The 19,540-nt window shown below is 40.7% G+C and overlaps 1 protein-coding gene across 2 annotated transcripts in view; it reads right to left on the bottom strand.

Annotated features, from left to right (window-relative positions):
• Nucleotides 1-19,540, bottom strand: part of PARVA (parvin alpha) — a 63,047-nt gene that overhangs the window by 34,517 nt on the left and 8,990 nt on the right. The window lies entirely within an intron of this gene.

The following is a 19,540-nucleotide window of genomic DNA, read 5'->3' as shown; positions in this document are numbered from 1 at the left end:
TTCAGAACAAGCGACTGACTGCCTATATAATTTAATATGATGCCACATGAGACTCATAGAGCATCTGCAAAAGAAACTAAATCTGCTTTTTGCAGCTTGGTGAGCTGTGTTGTGAAGGCTGGGATGCAGTTTTGATTGTGTGTTTTTGTTATCAGTCATACAACTAAACAAAGTGCTCAAAGGGCAAGTGCAAAACGCACATTTTTAGCAATCCCAGTCTGTTTCTGTTCTGGGTAACTTTTACCTTTTCCCCTTGTAACTGAATAAAGTCACAGGTCCCCTCAAAGCATAGGAAAAGTCTATGCATACACACTGCAACATTTGATGGGAAATTTCTTTCTTTTTCTCTTGTTTGGTTTTATTTTTTTGTTTTAGTTTTCATTTTTGTTGTTGTGAAACAAAGTCTGATCAACAGGAGTTACTTGAATCGTGTTGTCTGAATTAAGATGCATGTATGATATTACCAAATATTACCAAATTCAGATCCTGATCACAGTATTCTTTTCTCCACAAATACTTCCCTACTGAAATAATTAGCAACACACATGGAACAAGGACTAAGCCCTGAAACAGGCAAAAGCACGTAAAAAGCTAAAAAGTAGAGGAAAGGAGAGGTATGAGCCATCAAAAAAATAATAAACTACTTGTAAGAAATAAACTTGTTTTATGGTCTATGGGCTCTTCCAAAGGGGAACAGTAATGAAAATATAATCTAAAGCAATTACTTACTTGGGCTAAAAATCTAATTCCTATGAAGTTTTCTACAGACTAAAACTTTTCAGAAGCTATAAAATGTCAAAGTGCTTGTTTCAACTTGGAGCAGGAGGAGGGAAGTGACACATCCCTGGCTCATTTCTAAGTCATGGAAAGGAGTTACCTTTCTAATTTCCAATGGAACTCCATTTAAAATACCTGTGCCAAAAGACAACTATGGAGAACGGATTGGTATTTACTGTTTAGGATTATTCAGCTCAGCTACACAGCATCCCTCCCCAGGTTTCTGTGACTCCTTGCAGAAGTCTCAGAGTTCTGTCAGTGCTCTGACACCGCATTCTCTGCCAGTTCTAAGGAGCCTCTGATACACACAGGTCTGCAGCCTCTGGGTCACTCCTAAAAGCAGCTTTCCCTGCCAACATTTCTATTTCATGCTGCACTCACAAGCAGTAATGGGGCTCCCCATTCTGCCTTCTGGCACTGAAAACCTGCATTGCTGGGCTGCTGAATAACAGCATTCAACTGCAGGAAACACTGAGCTGGCAGCTCTTTACCAAGCTTTCCTTTTCTTAATTTCTGAAAAGAATCACAAGTGTCCCACATACTTTATTATGGCAATCCTGTTTGGGACACAAGTACAGCTAAAGGAAAACATGCTTCACTTGAAATGTCAAGAAGGCTGCTGAAAATTATTATATATTAAGAAAATTCATGAAGTCCGAAGTCACAGTTACCTGCATCATCAATTCAATCACTTATTTTATAAGTGCTTATTTACATCTGTTCATAAAGTAGTATTTTTCTGCATGCACAAAAGCAGTTATTTTACAAAAAATATAAAGTGCATATTTCTATCTTTATGCATAGTTTTTTTACTACAGAGCAACAAGTATCAGCCAGTAGTATTTTACAAAGGTAAGTAGACTGCAAATTGCTAAAGCAGAGTTTTTACCTCAGAAGAGGTATACGATGGTGGCAAGAAGGTGTGAAAAACGTTCAGCATGGTCAGTCTGAAGTACACAGCTTGGGGACACAGTAGAGGAATTTCTACTCCTCCTTTCCATAATTCATTTTCACTTGCCACAAACGTAAACTCAAGCAGGGCTTGGTTTCTAATTCCTGCAATATAACAACACCTTTCAAAAAGCCTGTGCACTCCTCCCTCCCTTAGCAGAGGTCACTGCAGGGAGAAACCCAGCACATTGGGAAGATGCTTTGGGCCTAGAGTTTCCCAAACTGTTCCTGAGGGCTCATTCTCAACCCTGCAATTTTCAGCTTTGTAAAAACAGAAATATACCAGGCAGGACTAAAGTCTTATTCAAGCCGTTTTGGCCATCAATACAGGAAACAATTCAAAGGCAACATGACACTGATAGCTTAATTTGTGAAAATGGATAAATACTGGATCTGCCACATAGCACATTAACCCATGTAACAAATAAATACAGAAATAGCACTGCAATACTTGGTTAAAAGGTTTTGGTTCACAGAGGAGGAAATTCAATTAAAGCATGTAATGTCAATTACTGTCATTTGTAATTTTATTTTGCTTCCCTAGAAACAATACAGATGCAGGATTCTAAAGTTACCTGCATGTTTGATGCAAATGGGATAAAATTATCTAGGTTCTGAGAAAATCCAGATAGTAGTAAGGAAAAAACCCCACAGTTTCACCTAACCTCACTCGTGGATCGTCTTCAGAGTGCTGATCACATGAGAACTGACAAACCTTCCATTTAAACACATAAGCCAACAACCCAGACCTGAAACAGGACTTTTATGGTTCAAAAGTGATGTTAAGTCATCAGAAAGGCTCGGAGGAGAGCAACTGCTTAATTCTCAGCTACTGCAAATGGGCACAGCCTTACTAAAGCCAACAGAAGAGCACTGACTGATAGCAGAAGAGAATTTGCCTCACTGTTTACACTGATTGATTCCAATTGGAAAATTACAGGGTCAGGTCCTTAATGCTCCTGTTTCCTTTGCCCTGCTCTGTGTAAGAGTGACTGAAAGTCATGTGGAAGACTCCAGGCGTCCCAGCAGCACAGAAACAAACATCAGGTCCCACCAGTCCCTTCTCCCCTCTGCCACGGGAAATGCTCAGCAGCAGCAGCAGCAGCACCCAGCTCTGCCCTCACACCAGCAGCAGAGCTCAGAGTGCACAGGAGCATCCTCCCCACTGCCTCTGCTGCTGAATCAGGAAACAATACAAAAAACGGATTAATTAAAGTTACTGGTGGTGAAATAAATGCCAGGCATCTTTCTGCCTTGCACACTACAATATGAGCTACACCAGAACCAGCAGAGAATGTGCTGTAAACACCTCCAATCCAAGCCATTTTCTCTTAAGCATCACCACTTCTAAATATGGAAGCTTCCTGCCTTTGAAAAGCCATACCTTCCTCAATAGTGCAATGCTACAGTAAAATGATGATTAGAATGATAGGAAAGAGCTAACAAAAGAAAGACTAAATCAATCAGATGCTTTCTTATGCCTCTAAATGATACACATAAATTGTGTCTATCAGGTTCCCCCAGGCTATTTCAGGAGCAAGCAGAACACAAAATGATGCAGATTCATTACAAAAAGTCTAAATCTAATCTACCTGAATTTAAAATGCCAGGAATCATGTAAATGGAAGAAAAGATGACAGACTTTGCATGTTATACATAAGCAGAAACAGGAGTCATATAAACCGGGAGTCACACAAAGTGCTCATTTACCAGAAATTACAGGTGAGATCCCTGGCGGTGCCAACATCTATTGGTGAGGACAGAGGTGTCTCCAAAGTGCCCTTGTGCCTTCCCCTGCCCTCCAGAGGATGCCATGAGCCTGGCACTGGGGCTCAGGGGTGGCACTGAGGGTATGGGAGACATTTATCCTCTCCTTTCCACCCACCAGGGCTAAAATCCAAAAGAGAAGAATTCCAGCACAGGCTGTGTGATGCAAAAGGTAGATCCCAGAGTTATGTTTTTAGACATGCAAATTAAAACGGTGTCCTTCCCAAATAACACACGAATGCTGACAAAAGTCATTTAAAAGGGTCAATCCCAGCTAGATCTAGGTGGCAAATGCAAGAAAATTAGACTCTTGAAAAATAAAATACTACTGATGTGACACAGTTCACCTATAACATAACTGACATATGGCAAAAAATGCATTGACAAGAACCTGAGAAACTCCGGCTCTCCCAGAATCTTACTGTTATTTGCAATGCACCTTGCAAGGTCCAAGTGTTACTCACAGGCAGGCCCATGGCCCTTTCCCCTGAACACACAGGAGAAAGAGAATGATGTTATACCTATAAATACACACACTTTTGTATGCCTCATACCATAAACAAAATCTTTACTACAACCATACATGCACACAAAACTGGATCATTTGGAACACTCAGTAGTACAGCTTCTCTCTCCTAACAGGCCAGCCTCATTCCCTGCCATTAAATCAAGACACATTCAGGTCTGAAACCTTCACCTGGAGCCAGACCTCTTGACTTGCTATGTGCTGACATTTTAAACTGAATGCAGGAGTGGTTCTCCTCTCATTTTCTAAGCTATGCTGGATCAAAATCTAAACCTCAGCAATGCTCCTGAAAAGACAAATCAACCTCAAAGTCAACAGAATCTCAGCAGCATAAACCCAGTAAGCAGATCAGACCTAAATCATAACTCCTGCAGATTTCTCTTGTTGCACAAAAATATTACTCAGCAATAGTCAACACAATTGTTTACCAAATAATTTACTCATTTTTATGTCATTATTTCTCAAGTGGAAAGAGTACTGACTTTCAGGGATGCACTAAATTGGCTCAAAGTTTGAGCCAGAGCAATAGGAAAAAACCCCTTGATTTATAGACCTGCACATTAACAAGTGCCTCTTTCTTGTTACTCTCTCTCTGCCTTCCATTTAGAGTTCATGTTACTGGAGTTGGATTTCCTCTAGGCTGGGCCCTATTCAGAGCCTGCATTACCAGCCCAGTTGCACTGGAGTCTGTTCCCAGAATCCTGCCAAGCTGGCAGGATGGTTCCTCAGAGACTACTTTGCCTGACATGCAGTAAGCTATTTATTGACACACCACTGTTCCCATTCAGTTCTGCACCTAAGCACTCAACGGGATAGCAGTTCCATATGTTGGATCTGTTACACTCCTCTGGAAAATTATATTACTTTGGGTAAATAAAAAGCTAAGAGCAGCAGGAAAAATATCATAAAAATGCAGCCAAATTTGTTTCATCCTGCCTCCATCAGCAAATTTGGTCTATGACCTCTGCATATGAGTCATGCAAGTGCTTTAAAACTTGCAATGATTTATATGTTCAGGATAGGAAGTTCAAGGCTTATATTTCTGCTCCCCTACCATACATTATTATTCTTTATACACAATTTCTTGATAATTATCTACCTAAAATATATAGGCATCTTTTTTCCCTACTTTGTGGTGCACATTAACCAAAACCATTCATCTCAATAACCAGTCTCAGGGTTCTTGGCAGAGTAGAGCTGAATGTGTAGGTTATTCCTGGAACCATACTAGGCTGATGCTCTCATCATAGTTTTAGTCATGGAAACAGGCTTTCACCAAGACAGGCATTGTTTGCTAAAAAGGAAATTCCTGGCATATCTGTGAGAAACGAGGAGTAATAGGGTACACCACTTAAAATGTAATATTTGTACAGGGCTGTTTGTTAGAAGGCTTTAGTCTGCTCTACAAATCAGGTGATGCTTTCTGAAGCTTTGGGCTCGTGTCCTGCTGAGAAACCACTCTCTGTTTTCACAGTCCCTCTGCAGCACAGCTTCACTCCACGAGACCTCCCTTCACACAACAGCAACGAGTTCTCTTCAAGCTCTGAAGAGATCTAGCAAAAGAGCTGACTTTCCAGTTTCTCTAAGCATTAACAGTGGGGCTTTTGGATTTACAAACCTGCATTTTCTATGGCCTATCTGACCTTTACCACAACACTAGCAAGGTTTTGAGGAGGGTCTGTCTGCCTTGAAAGGGATAATTTGCTTCCATTGTGATTCAGCCCCATGAGAAGCACAGGGCAGCTCTAGCCATGGATATGTGACTTTAGCATGAGGGACCAGCTCTGAATTGTAGTGAGCTGCCACTGGTTAAGCACTCTTTTCCTGTGAAATTCAGCAAAGAGCACCTTCACTGAATACCAGTGTAAAAATCTATCCCCACAGATAAATTCTTCGCAGCTCTTGTCTTCAGCACTTCCCTCTGTAGGACATTTCAAGACAGCAAAAGCAAAGTGTCTCACTCATCAGAGTCTGGGGAGTTTGTGTGACACTGGTGTTTATCCTCTTTGCTCTCTTGGACTGGTCCTGCCCAGACAATGAAAACCTTTTCATCTCATCTCTCTAGAGCACTAACAGAGATCAATAATTCTGCTTGATCAAATGGAAAATCTCTGGGGTCTTGTGAATCATGTGCTGGCAGCTTTATTTAGATGGAAATCTATGTTCATCCCTGGGAAGCCTTGCTTTATAAAACGATTTTCTGTAACATTCAGACTTCAGATGATCTTTCAAATAATTTCTAGGCCGAATGAGTTAAAACACAGGTGAAGTTTCCCTGCTGAATGATCAGCTCAAGCACAAAACCTGACCTGACAGATCTGGATCAGTTTTAGAAGTCGGCTGCAAAATGTTACATCAGTGAGCAAGTTAATCCTAAGGCAGGACCTGAAAGCTTCTGTTTTTCTTCAAATGTTTCCATTTTCATTAGTACTACAGGGCATGTCAGGCGAATCCTGCCCTTTGTTACTTGTGCAGCCCGATTGCAATTAAGCTAACAAGTCTGCTGTAGTACAGGATGGTGTCCAAACCCTTTTCATAGCTGTGGTAGCTCAGGAAGAAGAAAGCAAACCCTTAATTTGTCACTGAGGTAAGCATTTATCGACTGTGGGACCAAAGGAAGGTCAACACATCTCTGCTGTTTCACAACTACAATGGCACTTTAAGCCTCCTGATACCATTTTGATGCAGACAATGGCCATTAGCACTATTTCATGAATATGAGAACAGACACATAGAGGAAAAAAAAAAAAAAAAAAGAAAAAGAATTTGCACGCAGCCCCAGAGCGGAGCAGGATTAGTGCTCAGAGGCTGCTGGCTCCCAGCACAGGCTCAGTGCCCACACCATCACTCTCACCCACATCCCTATCCCCTCACCCTCTGTACTGATTCAAGCTGGTCACCTCCTCAGCACTGCTGTCCCCTTCCAAGGCCTGTGTTTGTTATCACCTTTCCAATCTCCCACTCTGCCACTCGCTCCCCACGGCTTCCCCCTTCTGCACCCTGCAGCTGCAGGCAGAGAGCCAGAGCTGCTGTGTCCAAGGAATCTTGTTTTCCAGATCCCACAGGGAGCAGAACCAGATAGGTAAATTATGAAAAACAGTGCCCCACGTTGCCAATCTAATTTATCATATTCTGAATGCAGGTATTAAAAATATGAAAATTATTATTGACTCTCTCTCGTCCCATTTAGTGGCACCTTAGACTGCTCATTTGAACTTTGCCTTAGAAGTCTGTTTCCAGAATTAACTGCTGATTTTACATTACATCCTAGACTGACTATTTCTCACCATAATCTCCAGCCCTCTCTGCTCCCTGTAAAACATTTCAATTTCTGAAAAGGCTTTAAACAATATCAGGAAGAGAATCTGATAGTCTATGCTTCTAGGCTGAACCAAATTCAAAACCACTGTACAGGCAAAAAAAAAAATATTTCCTGAATCAATCAAAGCTTAGTTCAAGAAAGGGAAGATGCTGCCTTTAAGGTCAGAGGAATCTCCCACCTTGTGGAAGAGGCTGAGGCAGGCAGGCCGTGCTGAAGAGCAGAGAGGAGACTCTCAGAGCCTGGCCAGGTTCACACAATTGCAGCTCTCTGCGCCCCAGCACAGAGCACCTGCATGCAAATGCAGCAGCACCAGCCCAGGGGCTCCCAAGGGAACCACTTGCCATAAGTAAATGCACTTTGACAGCAGCTCCTAATAAGAGGAAGGAAATGAGGGAGAGAAAGAAAAGTGATAGGAGACAAAAGGACTTTATAAAACCGGGCTTTATTGCTTTCATTTGCAGCATTTTCCCTTTGTTCTGTTGAGCCTTCCAATTCCAGATACTGCACAAAAGAGATACCTGTCTAAAAAAGTTTATTTCAATCTGAAACTGACTTGTAAGATGCTTCACTAATTCAACAGCCCATTATCAGGAGCAACAATGAGCTACCTCTAATTAATTTGGTGCACCCCTTGCTTCTGATACCAATCAAATCAATATTAATGGGGAGTTTGTGCTCTCTCATTACAGCACAAAAAGGGTACCAATCTTCTCATGAAGATTTTTGGACCATAAACTGTGTTTGAGGTCAGCGTAGCTGGCTTCTTCCCACACCCTTTTTTTCAATCAGAATGGAAAAAAATATATAATGACGTGCTATTTAGTACCTGGATAAAAATCTACACTCAGGCTGCCTACACCAAAAGACTGAAACCAGTTCAATATGAAGAAATCTCAGTCTAAGAAAATAAAGATTTTAGTAGCTCGCAGAGCTCAAATTAAACACTTAAATAGGTAACACTAGATATTTCTCATGCTGCCTCACATTTCTCTATTTATTTTTATCTGCAGGATCAGGCGTGTTAGAGAGGGAGGCCTGGTAAGAATTGCCTCAGCCATCATTCTTGGTTACTTACATCTGTGGTCAATTTTCCACACTTTCTTCCATAAAAGGTAAACGAGGCACTGTACTTGCAACAGGATAATCTAAACAATATGAACAATGTTACTGTTGAAGACCATCTGGCTCATCAAGCACAGCTCCAGACTTTTAACTCCTTGAATAAAGTGTGGAACCCCACAGTGGTTTTTGTTTTTTGGTTGTTTTTTTTTATCCAAAATTCATTTTTAAAATGGTAAAAGTAGAGGTCCTGAAGACACGAGGGATTCAGACAGGGAGAAAACTCAGTTTCTGGTTTTATCCTTTTTGTATCTTATGTATGTTGTAATCCAGGCTACATACAAACACTCGGACGTCAAATTTTCCTATTAAAAAAAGGACTCCAGGAGTAACTGGTCTGTGTGGGGTTGGTGTTCCAGAGGGGAGACAAGAGGGTTAAGTATTTCATAACTCACTTCAACTTAATGGCCTGATTCTGCCACTTCTTAAAAGGTAATAAAAGTCAAAGGAGGGTCACCAGGAATTAGAGGAAAACAGGGGGGAGGGATAAGGGTGCATGCGACCAAAGAAGGCTTTTGCTAATTGCGCCCACAATTTCTTATCTGTAGATAAATTACCAAGTGGCGGCTCTCAGGAGAAGAACGTGCAAGCAGCTCAGGAGCAAAACAACCTGGAAGAGGGCGAGCCAGCAGGGAGAACACCCAAAGTCCAAAGGGCAGAGGAAACACCGGAGCTGTTCCTGCCCCATCCTCAGAGGCAGCCATGGCTCTGTGCCTCAGTTTCCCCAGTGGAGCTGTGCCAGGGCTCACCTCAGCTCTGGAATACAGAAGGGCAGCCAGTCGTGGCTTACAGCACAACAGACACACAGGAGTTAAATATTCTTACACTCCCAAAAGGCCACAGATATAAAAACACGCTTGGTTTTCAGCTGAGCAACACAAAGAATTCGATTTTGTCGCGGGTCTCTGTTCAGTTTTCGCTCAGCTCCCTGATTTCTCTGTGCACAGAGTGGGTTAAAAAGCCCTGTAAGCCTTGGCTGTAACAGGGCAGGGCTTTGGTCCTCAAGGGGGCTGTTATCCTCCAAAGAAGTTTTAATGGCATTATAAAAACCAAAACAAAACAAAACAATAAAAACATCCAAAACAAAACCAAAACCCCACAACCAACTGGTTGTTGAAATACTTCAATGCTTTTTATTTAATTTCTAAACATATTTTTGGAAAGGAAAGCAAAGAAAATGAATTAGACCATAGCTGGATTTTTTTTCTTTTTGTGTAAACACAAAAATTAATTTTCATATTCAGCGGTTCCTTGCTTTAAATTCTGCATCTTGCTTTAACTAGAAACATCAGCCTATCTGGTTTCTAGGTAGAGCATACACAGGGCTGAACCTTCCCCTACAGTTACTTCTTCCAGCCACTCCCAAAAACATATGCCCACAGCCCTTTTTCAAAGTCTGCTCTAATTTAGATCTAATTTTCATTGAAGCTAATATATCATAAGCCCACTGCAATATGTACTGACATACATATGCTGAATTCTTGGCTTACAAAATCATTTTAAGATGCAAGAAGGACTTTTAAAAATTATTTTTAAAGAAATTGTATTTAATATATGCTCATGACTCATCAATTGAAAGGAAAAAGCAATGTTACAGTAAGCAAGATCAGGCAGTTTTATGATTAATGGGGTCAAAAAGTTAGAATTCATGTTTAAAACCTTGGTTACTCACACTGAAACAATTAACCCTATCTATCGAGCATCAGGCCCCAAAAAACAAAGCAAAATTTCAGAAAGAAGCAACTCTGTGTTACAAAACACTTATTTTTTGTGTGCTCCTTCACTTCAAAAACAGAGCAACAGATTTCACTTCTTTATCAAGAGATTCTCTGGGTGTAACTCAGAGAGCTTCCAAAGCAAATCTGGCTTTGAAGCTGAGACGTTAGAGTACAATGTATAAACTAGGCTTGCCCTAATGCCTATTTTGCTGCAAAAGCACCCTGTTTTCTGCTGCCCCAACATAAAGACCCTTTCCTCCTACTTGAGCTAATATTAGGATTTGAAAAATGGAAACAGAAGTCATTTGATCAGCAAGGAATCTGCAGCCAAAACCTCCCGTGCGATCGTGACAGCCCCGGTTACAGAAGCGCTGCCAATTGTATCGTAGCTTAGAGAAAAATAATTCCTTTATGTTACCCTGCTTTTTAAAGATTTTCTAAGCCTTCTGATGTTTACTTTCTTGTAATGAACCTCCTCACATATTATCTGTAAATAACTCATTGTTTTGCATTCTTTTATGGAAGAAGAGAAATTTGATGGACTGTTGGTTTGTCCAGTGTCATTGGAGAGGTGGCACTGTCACCCTCCAATCCACTGCCACTTTTGGAAATCTATAAATGTTGGAGTCAAAAAATAAACTGTTTTTTCTACCTTGAGAACAGCAGCGTGTCCGTGTCGTGTTGTTTTGTGTCTTATAGTAACATTTAAATTAATTTTGCTGCTAACTTGACTGAGTGTTCATGATATTGATCATCAAATGCACTGTAAGCAGCTCCTGGATTTTAATTAAGAGCATTCCACAGGAATAATGCTAACACGTGCTGAGTGATAAACATATAAGCACTAATGCTGTTCTGTAAAGCCTTAAATTACACGCTCCACTGCGCTGCATTTAAATCCTAGAAGACACTGGCACCAATTGCTGGGATTACAACTTTCAATTAAACCTAGAACTAAATTACTGGATTTCTAACCATTTCTTTAATCCACACCTGTCTGCTAAGCCTTTCACCACATTCACACTTAATAACCCTTAACATTTTTCATTGAGAAAGCTCAAAGGTTCTTCCAAATTTAATCCCCGTCACCGCTCCACTTCACACATCTGGAAACTGAGGCACACAATAATTAAATATCCCAAACTAATGCAGGAACCTGTGCCACGGCCACTGCTTTTGAAAGGGGCAATTGCACCTTGTTCCACACTTGTTGATCAATCTCACTCCCACCTGATCATCATCTCCTGTGCGAGTATTCACATGGTAAATTATGCCAGGAAAGAGCTTCAAATTAAAACTGAGGGGTAAAAGGAGTTAGTGCATGTAAATGAACACAGCTGGAGCCATTATTTATGAGGCACCTCTGGGTGGGCACATTTCTAGACTTCCTCTAGACCTTTCTATATTGACTCAGCACAATCAAAGTCTACAGCTGCCTTTGAAAACCTCAGTCATGTTCTCATCTAATTGAAAAGAGATAAAAGAAGAAAACAAAACCAAAATATCTTTTCCTCCTGATTTGGGATTGTTCTCTAGATTCATTTAGTAGCCTGGTAAAAAGTGATCTATTGAACAAATATGCTCTGGGCATAAGATCTGTCACAAATCAAAATTATTGAGAATGATTTTGTCTTTCACCCAATGTATGATATATCTCATTAGGTATATTGAAATCCTTGTACACACCAGAAGAAAATGGTCTGAGTATTTTGAGAAGTGTGAAGCTAACATGTATCACTTCTGAGGAAAAATATTATCCTCTCCTTTTTTGGTTGTCATCACAAAAGTACGTAGTTGTTTCCTGCAGATGAAATCCCTGAAACTGCACATTCTAGTCTGTACTCTGCAGTAACTGCTTTGAAGCAAAAATAAAAATTCTTGGGTTGCAGCTTCTTGTGCAAAGGTTTCCATGTCAGTAACAACAACGAATGTAACACTTTTAAAGCCTGATGAACTAGAAGACAAGGAGGACTCTGCTAAACACAAAATCCCTGACAGTGCCTGGGTAAAACAACTGAAGAAAACCGCTGCAGCTGCTTGTACTGTCTCTAGGTTTTGGCATTCATTATTTAAGTTCAGTGGAAACTGTTCAGCCTTGAAGTAGACTGACTCATGCACTTTAACTTCCAATTTCCTGCAAACAATCCATTAGTTTTTGGCAAGTTTCATAGTGCACAGTACTTCCCTGAAAAGGGCAGCTCCCAAACTCTACTGATTTCTGCAGCATTTTTTCAGTTTAATCAAAGCAGAATTTGTACTTGTGCCCTTGCAATACTGAGTGTGATCCCCACCTGAAGGTGTCTGACACACTTATCAGAGGCAGATGAATGACTTTGCTTAGAAAGGTTCTCTTCAAATGTACTTGTTGGGACAAATCCTACTGGGCCTGTACTGTATGGGCATTTCTCAGAGCTTAGATGTGCACTGTTAAGTTTTACCTGACAAGGAAAGCAAAAGAAATATTTTCATACTACCTACACCTCTCCCAAAAGTGCACTACCTACCCTTACATTTCTCTGCTTTTATAACAGCTGAAATTAGTTACTTGCTAAATAAATGCTAATTCCATCATTTGTAGCTACAATGGTTTTAAAATTTCGCATTCCCTTCAAATACTTTGTCCCCAAGTGATATCTGAAATATGTCAGTAACTCAGAATGGAAAATAACTGTGGTAGCTCCATTGCCACCAGTTGGTAACTGTATATAAATGTGGTCTAGTAAGCAGGGACTAGTAAAATAATTCTTCCATCCCCAGGATGCAATTATTTAAAAATGAGAAAAGAGCTGAAAGCATCAACATAAATACATGTGCATACTGCTTTCAAAGCACTCAGTGGGATTCCAAATCTCCAGTTTAGCTGACACAGTAGAAGAGCTTTCCACATTAAAATTAATTTTTTTTTACTCTGTGCACCTTGCAGAGGTGTGTGGTGCTGGAATCTTGAGTTTATCCACATTCTAAAGAAGCTACAGCAAACAGCAGCACAGATTTTCTCACCTCAGCATACCAAACCTCCATCTACACAAGGCAATCATAAATAGGTTGCACAGTTTTGATGTTCATTCAGGGCCTTAGCCCTCTCTCCTGGGACTGTCAGCAAGCACAATTGAATAACTGCGATGTGCAAACTGCTCCACTCTTTATAAGAGCTGAGCCCATCTCACCCAAGGGGTTTCACTTCAGTGATACAACCATCAAATGGGCAGTGGCCATCGTGGCAGTGTCCCCATGCAATCTAGGCAAGGTGGTCTAGTAGCAAAAAAGTTTACCAAAATGTAGAAGCAAGCTCTAGAATGTTTTGAAAGGCTTGTTTGTAAGTGTTTCAAAATACATTGTGACTACCAGGTGATTTTCCATATTGTGGGAACTGAAGTGGTTATGGCTGTGGAACTTAAGCACCTAGACCTGCTATGTTATTTGTGTGTTCAAAAGACACCTACCAGTTAAAAATGAGCGAGATAATAAAGCTCTACAGGTGCCTGCATTCCAGCTGAGAGAAGTCCAACAGGCATTTCATTCCCTGCTGCTGTACATGAACACAGGCATAAACCTGACTCCAACAGCAGGTGCTTATTTCCCAGCTTCCTCTCCCAAGCCAGACTGTGCACAGGTATTTCCACTGTAAATAAGATACTCGAAGATGGCAGACCAAAGTTGTAGCAGTTATTACTTACTGCTGAGGGTACCTTCTTTTCTGCACAATTATGTGATGTTTCATAGCAACTCCAAGTTTGTATTATTTCTTGGTATGTGTGTTGTTATCCTCCACCTCAGAAAGAACTTTCTCCTACCTTGCTGAAGCCCCTGGGAAGTAGCCCCAAAGACTGGTTAAAAGTTCAGATAATTAGCATAAGCTTCCTTTCCCTTTCCTTTCCTTTCCTTTCCTTTCCTTTCCTTTCCTTTTCCTTTCCTTTCCTTTCCTTTCCTTTTCCTTTCCTTTTCCTTTCCTTTCCTTTTCCTTTCCTTCCTTTCCTTCTTTCCTTTCTTCCTTCTTTCCTTTCTCCTTTCCTTTCTTCCTGAAATTTCCTTTCCTGAAATTTCTTTCCTTTCCTGAAATTTTCCTGAAATTTCCTTTCCTGAAATTTCCTTTCCTGAAATTTCCTTTCCTGAAATTTCCTTTCCTGAAATTTCTTTCTGAACTTTCCTTTCCTGAAATTTCCTGAAATTTCCTTTCCTGAAATTTCCTTTCCTGAAATTTCCTTTCCTTTCCTGAAATTTCCTGAAATTTCCTTTCCTTTCCTGAAATTTCCTTTCCTGAAATTTCCTGAAATTTCCTTTCCTGAAATTTCCTGAAATTTCCTTTCCTGAAATTTCCTTTCCTGAAATTTCCTTTCCTTTCCCTCTTCCTGTCTGTTTTTTTTAATAGACTCCCATTCCCCCACTTTTAAAAATGTGCAATTTCTTGCAGCTTTCCTTAAGGCTGACAGCTCCATTCCCTCTTTGCACTCCATTTCCAAGCCTTAGCAGAGAATGTGCCTACTTAGTCCTTCAGCTCTGCCTGCTCTGACACGATCCATGTATGCACCTCTCTGAGCCATGAGTGCTTTCTTGACTTGCATCTTTGACTTGTCTGCTTGCAGGCTCATTGTCAGGAGGGGAATTAAGTGGTTTGTCAGACTGATCCCAAGTGCTTAGCATCTCAACAGCGTGAAGTTTTACTCCACTGAGTAAGAAAACATTTCCCACAACTTCATCCCTCTAGCCATGATAAGTGACTACATACAATTCTACTTCCCTGACAAAAGAATAAAACGTACAGACATCCTTATCTCCCTGGGATTTATTACTGGAGCTGGAGACTGATGGTTTGAACTGGGGAAGTGAATGAAGCAGAGCTGGCACGCCAGTCATCCAGGGGTTAAGCTAATTTGTTAGTGCCCTTGCTGTTTCTTGCTGTCAGCCACAGTGCATCCACTCTTTAAATTCTGAAAAGAACACCGACCTTTAATCTGTGGTATTAGTTCCTTTGACAAAATGGAAGATTATGTCTTTCTCCCACAAGCCTTCATGCGAAGCTTAGCCAGCTTCCATCTGGTCTGGCTAATTAAATGTAAGTTAACATTAAGTTAAGAGCCAGCTCCAGCCCACAGACCTTCTATTCTGCAACGGCAGATTTATTAATTGCCTGAACTATTTGAGTATTTAATACCAATTTTTGATTACTTCTATTTTCTTTGCTCTTTCATGAAAACGGGGAAATGTTTTTGAAGACATATTTGCATAATTTCAGTTCAGAAACACCAAACACCAAGATGTGCTAATAAGATTCTGAGCAGCCATAACACTGTCAGGTTTTTTTCTTCTGTATTTGACATGTTAATAAAGTACCATCATAACAGTGTGAAGGATCTGCCTATTATGCACAAGATGTGGAATCACTGGAGCTGCACACTTAAAGCTGGCCCTGACCCACAATCTGGCCCTACATGTACTAAAACTACAGCCAGTTGTTGTATTCCTTATTCAGTCAAAACTTTCCTTGACCTTAATGGGCGTCCTGTCTGAATGAAGAACAAAGGGATTACTTCTAATATGGGAAGCCAGTAATTAGAATCATGCCCACAGCTGACTTTTGATAAAATTAATTTGTAAAAATGAAAATACAAAGAATTTACAAAGCCAAAATCGTGCTTTGCACTGTTTTAATATTAACTCTATGTAGGTCTGGTGCCTAATCTATTTCACTGTATTTAACATTAGATGTTAGAGAAGAAATATACACACTTCACTATATATACTTATATATAGTATATATAAGAAATATATACACTACACTATACACTTCAAGACTTTTAAAATAAATAATACAGCGAAGTTAGATTTATAAATTTTTTTTAACACCTGACATTACTTTGAGAAAGACTGTTATTATGTCAAACATCTTAAACCTCTTAACCAAGCCTTCCTTCTTTGGGATAGAGTCAAAGATCACATTAAGAAATGTTATTTCTTCATATATCTATTTAATATAATTCCTGCTGCTACTGCATGTAAAGCATATTAAAAATTCAAACTCCAGGAAACTTCTACCTAGTTCCCATATAAAAACCAATCGACCAACCAATGAGCCCCAACCAGTTAAAAGTTCAGTTTCGTATTAAAATCTAAACTGTATCAGGACACACATCAGAGAGTTAAAAAACCAACAAAAACTGTGAATGGCACAAAGCTGCCTAATGGAGCAAGACTAACCACAGAAATGAGGAGACCACTGCTTCCTTCCACTTCTTTGCCTGCAGAAGATCACATGAGAAAATCAATTCACCTTTTCTGCCTCAGTTGCCCAAGCAGATGGTGCAGGGAGAACAAACATTTCTCCTTTTCTGATCTCACCTTAAAATTCTCAGGTGTTTCAGTCAGACGAGATGTTCTGTGTAAGGCCAGACTGTTACCAGCTAATATTATGTTGGGAATAGCAAAGGACAAGCAATTTACTTCTAGGAGACTCTGAAAACAAAACTGCTATTTTAGAGGGTGCAAGACCAACAACAGCATTTCTGACTATCTGTTTATAATATGGGGTTTTCTTATCAACTTAGTCTTTTCTCTCATCTATCCATTAAATTATAATGACCTGTTTCCAAAAAGCCCAAACAACCCAGACCAAAAATCCCAAATCCCTTCTCATTAAGCTTTCATTCTCTGTCCTATCTTCTGTCCTGCTTACTTTACATTTGTGTTCTCTCTGTGTACACCAACTCTGTTTATTTTGATAGCTTACCCTGGGAATGCTGTTCTGCACAGAATTATCTTTTACTCAGGCAAAAGGAGAATGTCTGATAAAACCCACATGGGGAACTCCCTCAAAAACGAAATACAAGAGCCCAAATGCAATCTGAACGTACTGGTTTGACTCTAAGGCCTCTCTGCTGCAGGTCATTAGGATGCAGCTCATTTTCAGGATAGCAGGCGTGCACTGAGGATCTGCCGAGCTCCAGTGACACAGCAGCAGCCGATTCCTGCGGATCCTGGCACTCGGGCTGCTCGCACCGGCTTTCCTCGTCAGCTGGAGCCACCTTGTGCCCTGCACAGCACCTGCACCCTGAGGCTGCTGAGACAAAACCGGCCGGGCATGCTGGCTCCTTCTGCATCACACAACAACGCCTAAAAAACATTTACTCGGGTTCTACATCAGCCGTTTCGTTTGGGAGTCACCGCAACAAATCGGTTAAGGATGATTTATTTGCGGGTAACTATTTCAAGTCAGTTAAAAGTGAACAGGATAATAAAGCTGCAGATCAACTGGATGCTGATTATTTTGTTTCCAATTCAACCCACCACTGCAGTAAGGATTTACGAGTAATGCAGGACCCTAAGTCACTTGAACACTCGTGGGATAATGAGGAATACCACCACTATTTTCCAGTTTATTCCGTGTCCTTACATATGATTGAGAATTATAACAAAGCAGTGACAAGAATGCGAGACCACGAGCGGCTCTGCTGCCAGTTTTACTTTGCAGTCAAACAGCAAAGTCTCTTTCTCTGCAGTAATGAATTTGAGTGCACAGCATAAGAATGCTTAAAAGTGCTGCAATTCAGATTTGGCCGCTAGCCATAAAATTCTAATGCAGCTTTCAAGCACGCCTAAAGTCAGAGTTCATTTTTTTTGGTCTCATTGTAAAATAGGGATCACATGAATCAAATAGGTGTGGACAAGCTTCCAGAGGCTACTGGGGCAAATTATGACTTGGGCCCAAATCTACTCTATTCCTGTTATTCTGACAGGATCAATATCAAGTGTGGTGAGGATATGAGGGTACTGAGCCAATAGATATCTCCTTTCCTTCTCAAAGCAAGAGTGATGTTCATTATTCCAAGTGGGTAGGACAGATGTGATCACACCTTCTAATAAAATTAATACTTATCATTTAAACACATGAGACCTGACATTTCTTCTTAAACCTGAAAGCATAAGCCACAAAAACCCACAAACAAACCACAAAACCCAAACCCCTGAACTACACAGTTAGAATGAAAAGTGTTCTGACCTTTTACCATTCTTCTTCTTCATGCATCCTGACGACAAGTTAGGCATATCATCTTTTGAATTCAGCTCTGCAATACATTATACTGCATTTACTCTGAGCACTCTGACATTATCATTATCTTCTTTTGTGCCCAACAGCAACTGCAGCTCCTATAATACCATTATTGTAATTAAGAACAATCTGAACCATTGACAGCAATGCCTCGTTTGCTCTAGAATCCCCTGTGCATTAGTGTTCTTCTAAACCAATATTTCACTATTAATAGTTTGCTACTTTAGAACTGCCTACGGTTAAAAAAAAAAAAATTAGGCCTCAGCCTAACTCAGTGGCCAAAGAAAAAACCTGCTAAGAAAAAAATAAATGAAAGGCTGTGCACTGGCAAACTGTTACACTTTTCTTTACATGTGTTGAAAATGGATTCACACCCTGCCAACCCATTCAGGCCGTTACCCAGGTGAGGAGGCTTATTTTGGCTTGCTTCAAAAGGACCACCTGGACAGATACAAAAGAAAACATCTCTTCTCCCACTAAATGTACCCAAAGTCTAAACTCTAAATGCACTCTGTCTAAACTCTCCCTTTCATTAATGCAGCTCACAGTTGGGTAAGTAGGGCACAGCAATTTAGGCATTCTTGTCTGGGAGATTCTGACCCTAACTCCGGCCCTGCAGCACACGCGCTCTGCAGGCTGCCTGCACCCTGCCCATGTGTTTGCTGAGGGGACACCTGCCTGTCCCTGGGCCAGGAGGTGCTCAGCCACAGCCCTGTGACCAGCTAACACCCCTGACACGTTAACATGCACCTCTCAGAACCCAGAAAGCCCACAAACAGCCCCGTCATCAGAAGCAACTTCCATTGGCCCTCTGCAGTAAAGGAGAATGCTTAATTCTACCAGAAAATAACTCAGCAATCATTACCTGCATGCTGTCTGTTACCACAGCTGGTAATGTGGGGTTTTAGGTATTTGTAGTAGATGTGAACATGGGAAAGCACCCTACAAAGATGACCAAACAAACATGGCTAGTGGAAAAGAGCTGGTAACTCCCAAGGAAATTTGGATTGATGTGGTGGCAGACTTTTTCTGTTTGTGAACACGTATTTCATTGAAAAATTACCAACCTTATGTTAAAGGAATATTCAGGAAATGGCAATGCTCAAGCTACGTTTGGAATTTTTTATTCTTTCAAAGCTTTTGCAGTGTGAGATTGTATTTTTATGTCTGGGAAATCACTACAGGGCTGGAGCTGCTTCTCTCTGCACCAGATGGGGAACAGTGCTCACTGACAATTGTTGCACCTCTCTCCTCCTAAAGTCCCTTTTCCCAAGTGGGACTTCATGGGTTTCCCTATGAATAAAAGCTAATATCAC

Source organism: Zonotrichia leucophrys, chromosome 5, assembly GCF_028769735.1.
Source record: "Zonotrichia leucophrys gambelii isolate GWCS_2022_RI chromosome 5, RI_Zleu_2.0, whole genome shotgun sequence".
In the NCBI taxonomy this organism is placed as follows: Eukaryota; Metazoa; Chordata; class Aves; order Passeriformes; family Passerellidae; genus Zonotrichia; species Zonotrichia leucophrys.
This window is presented reverse-complemented; position numbering and strand designations above follow the sequence as displayed.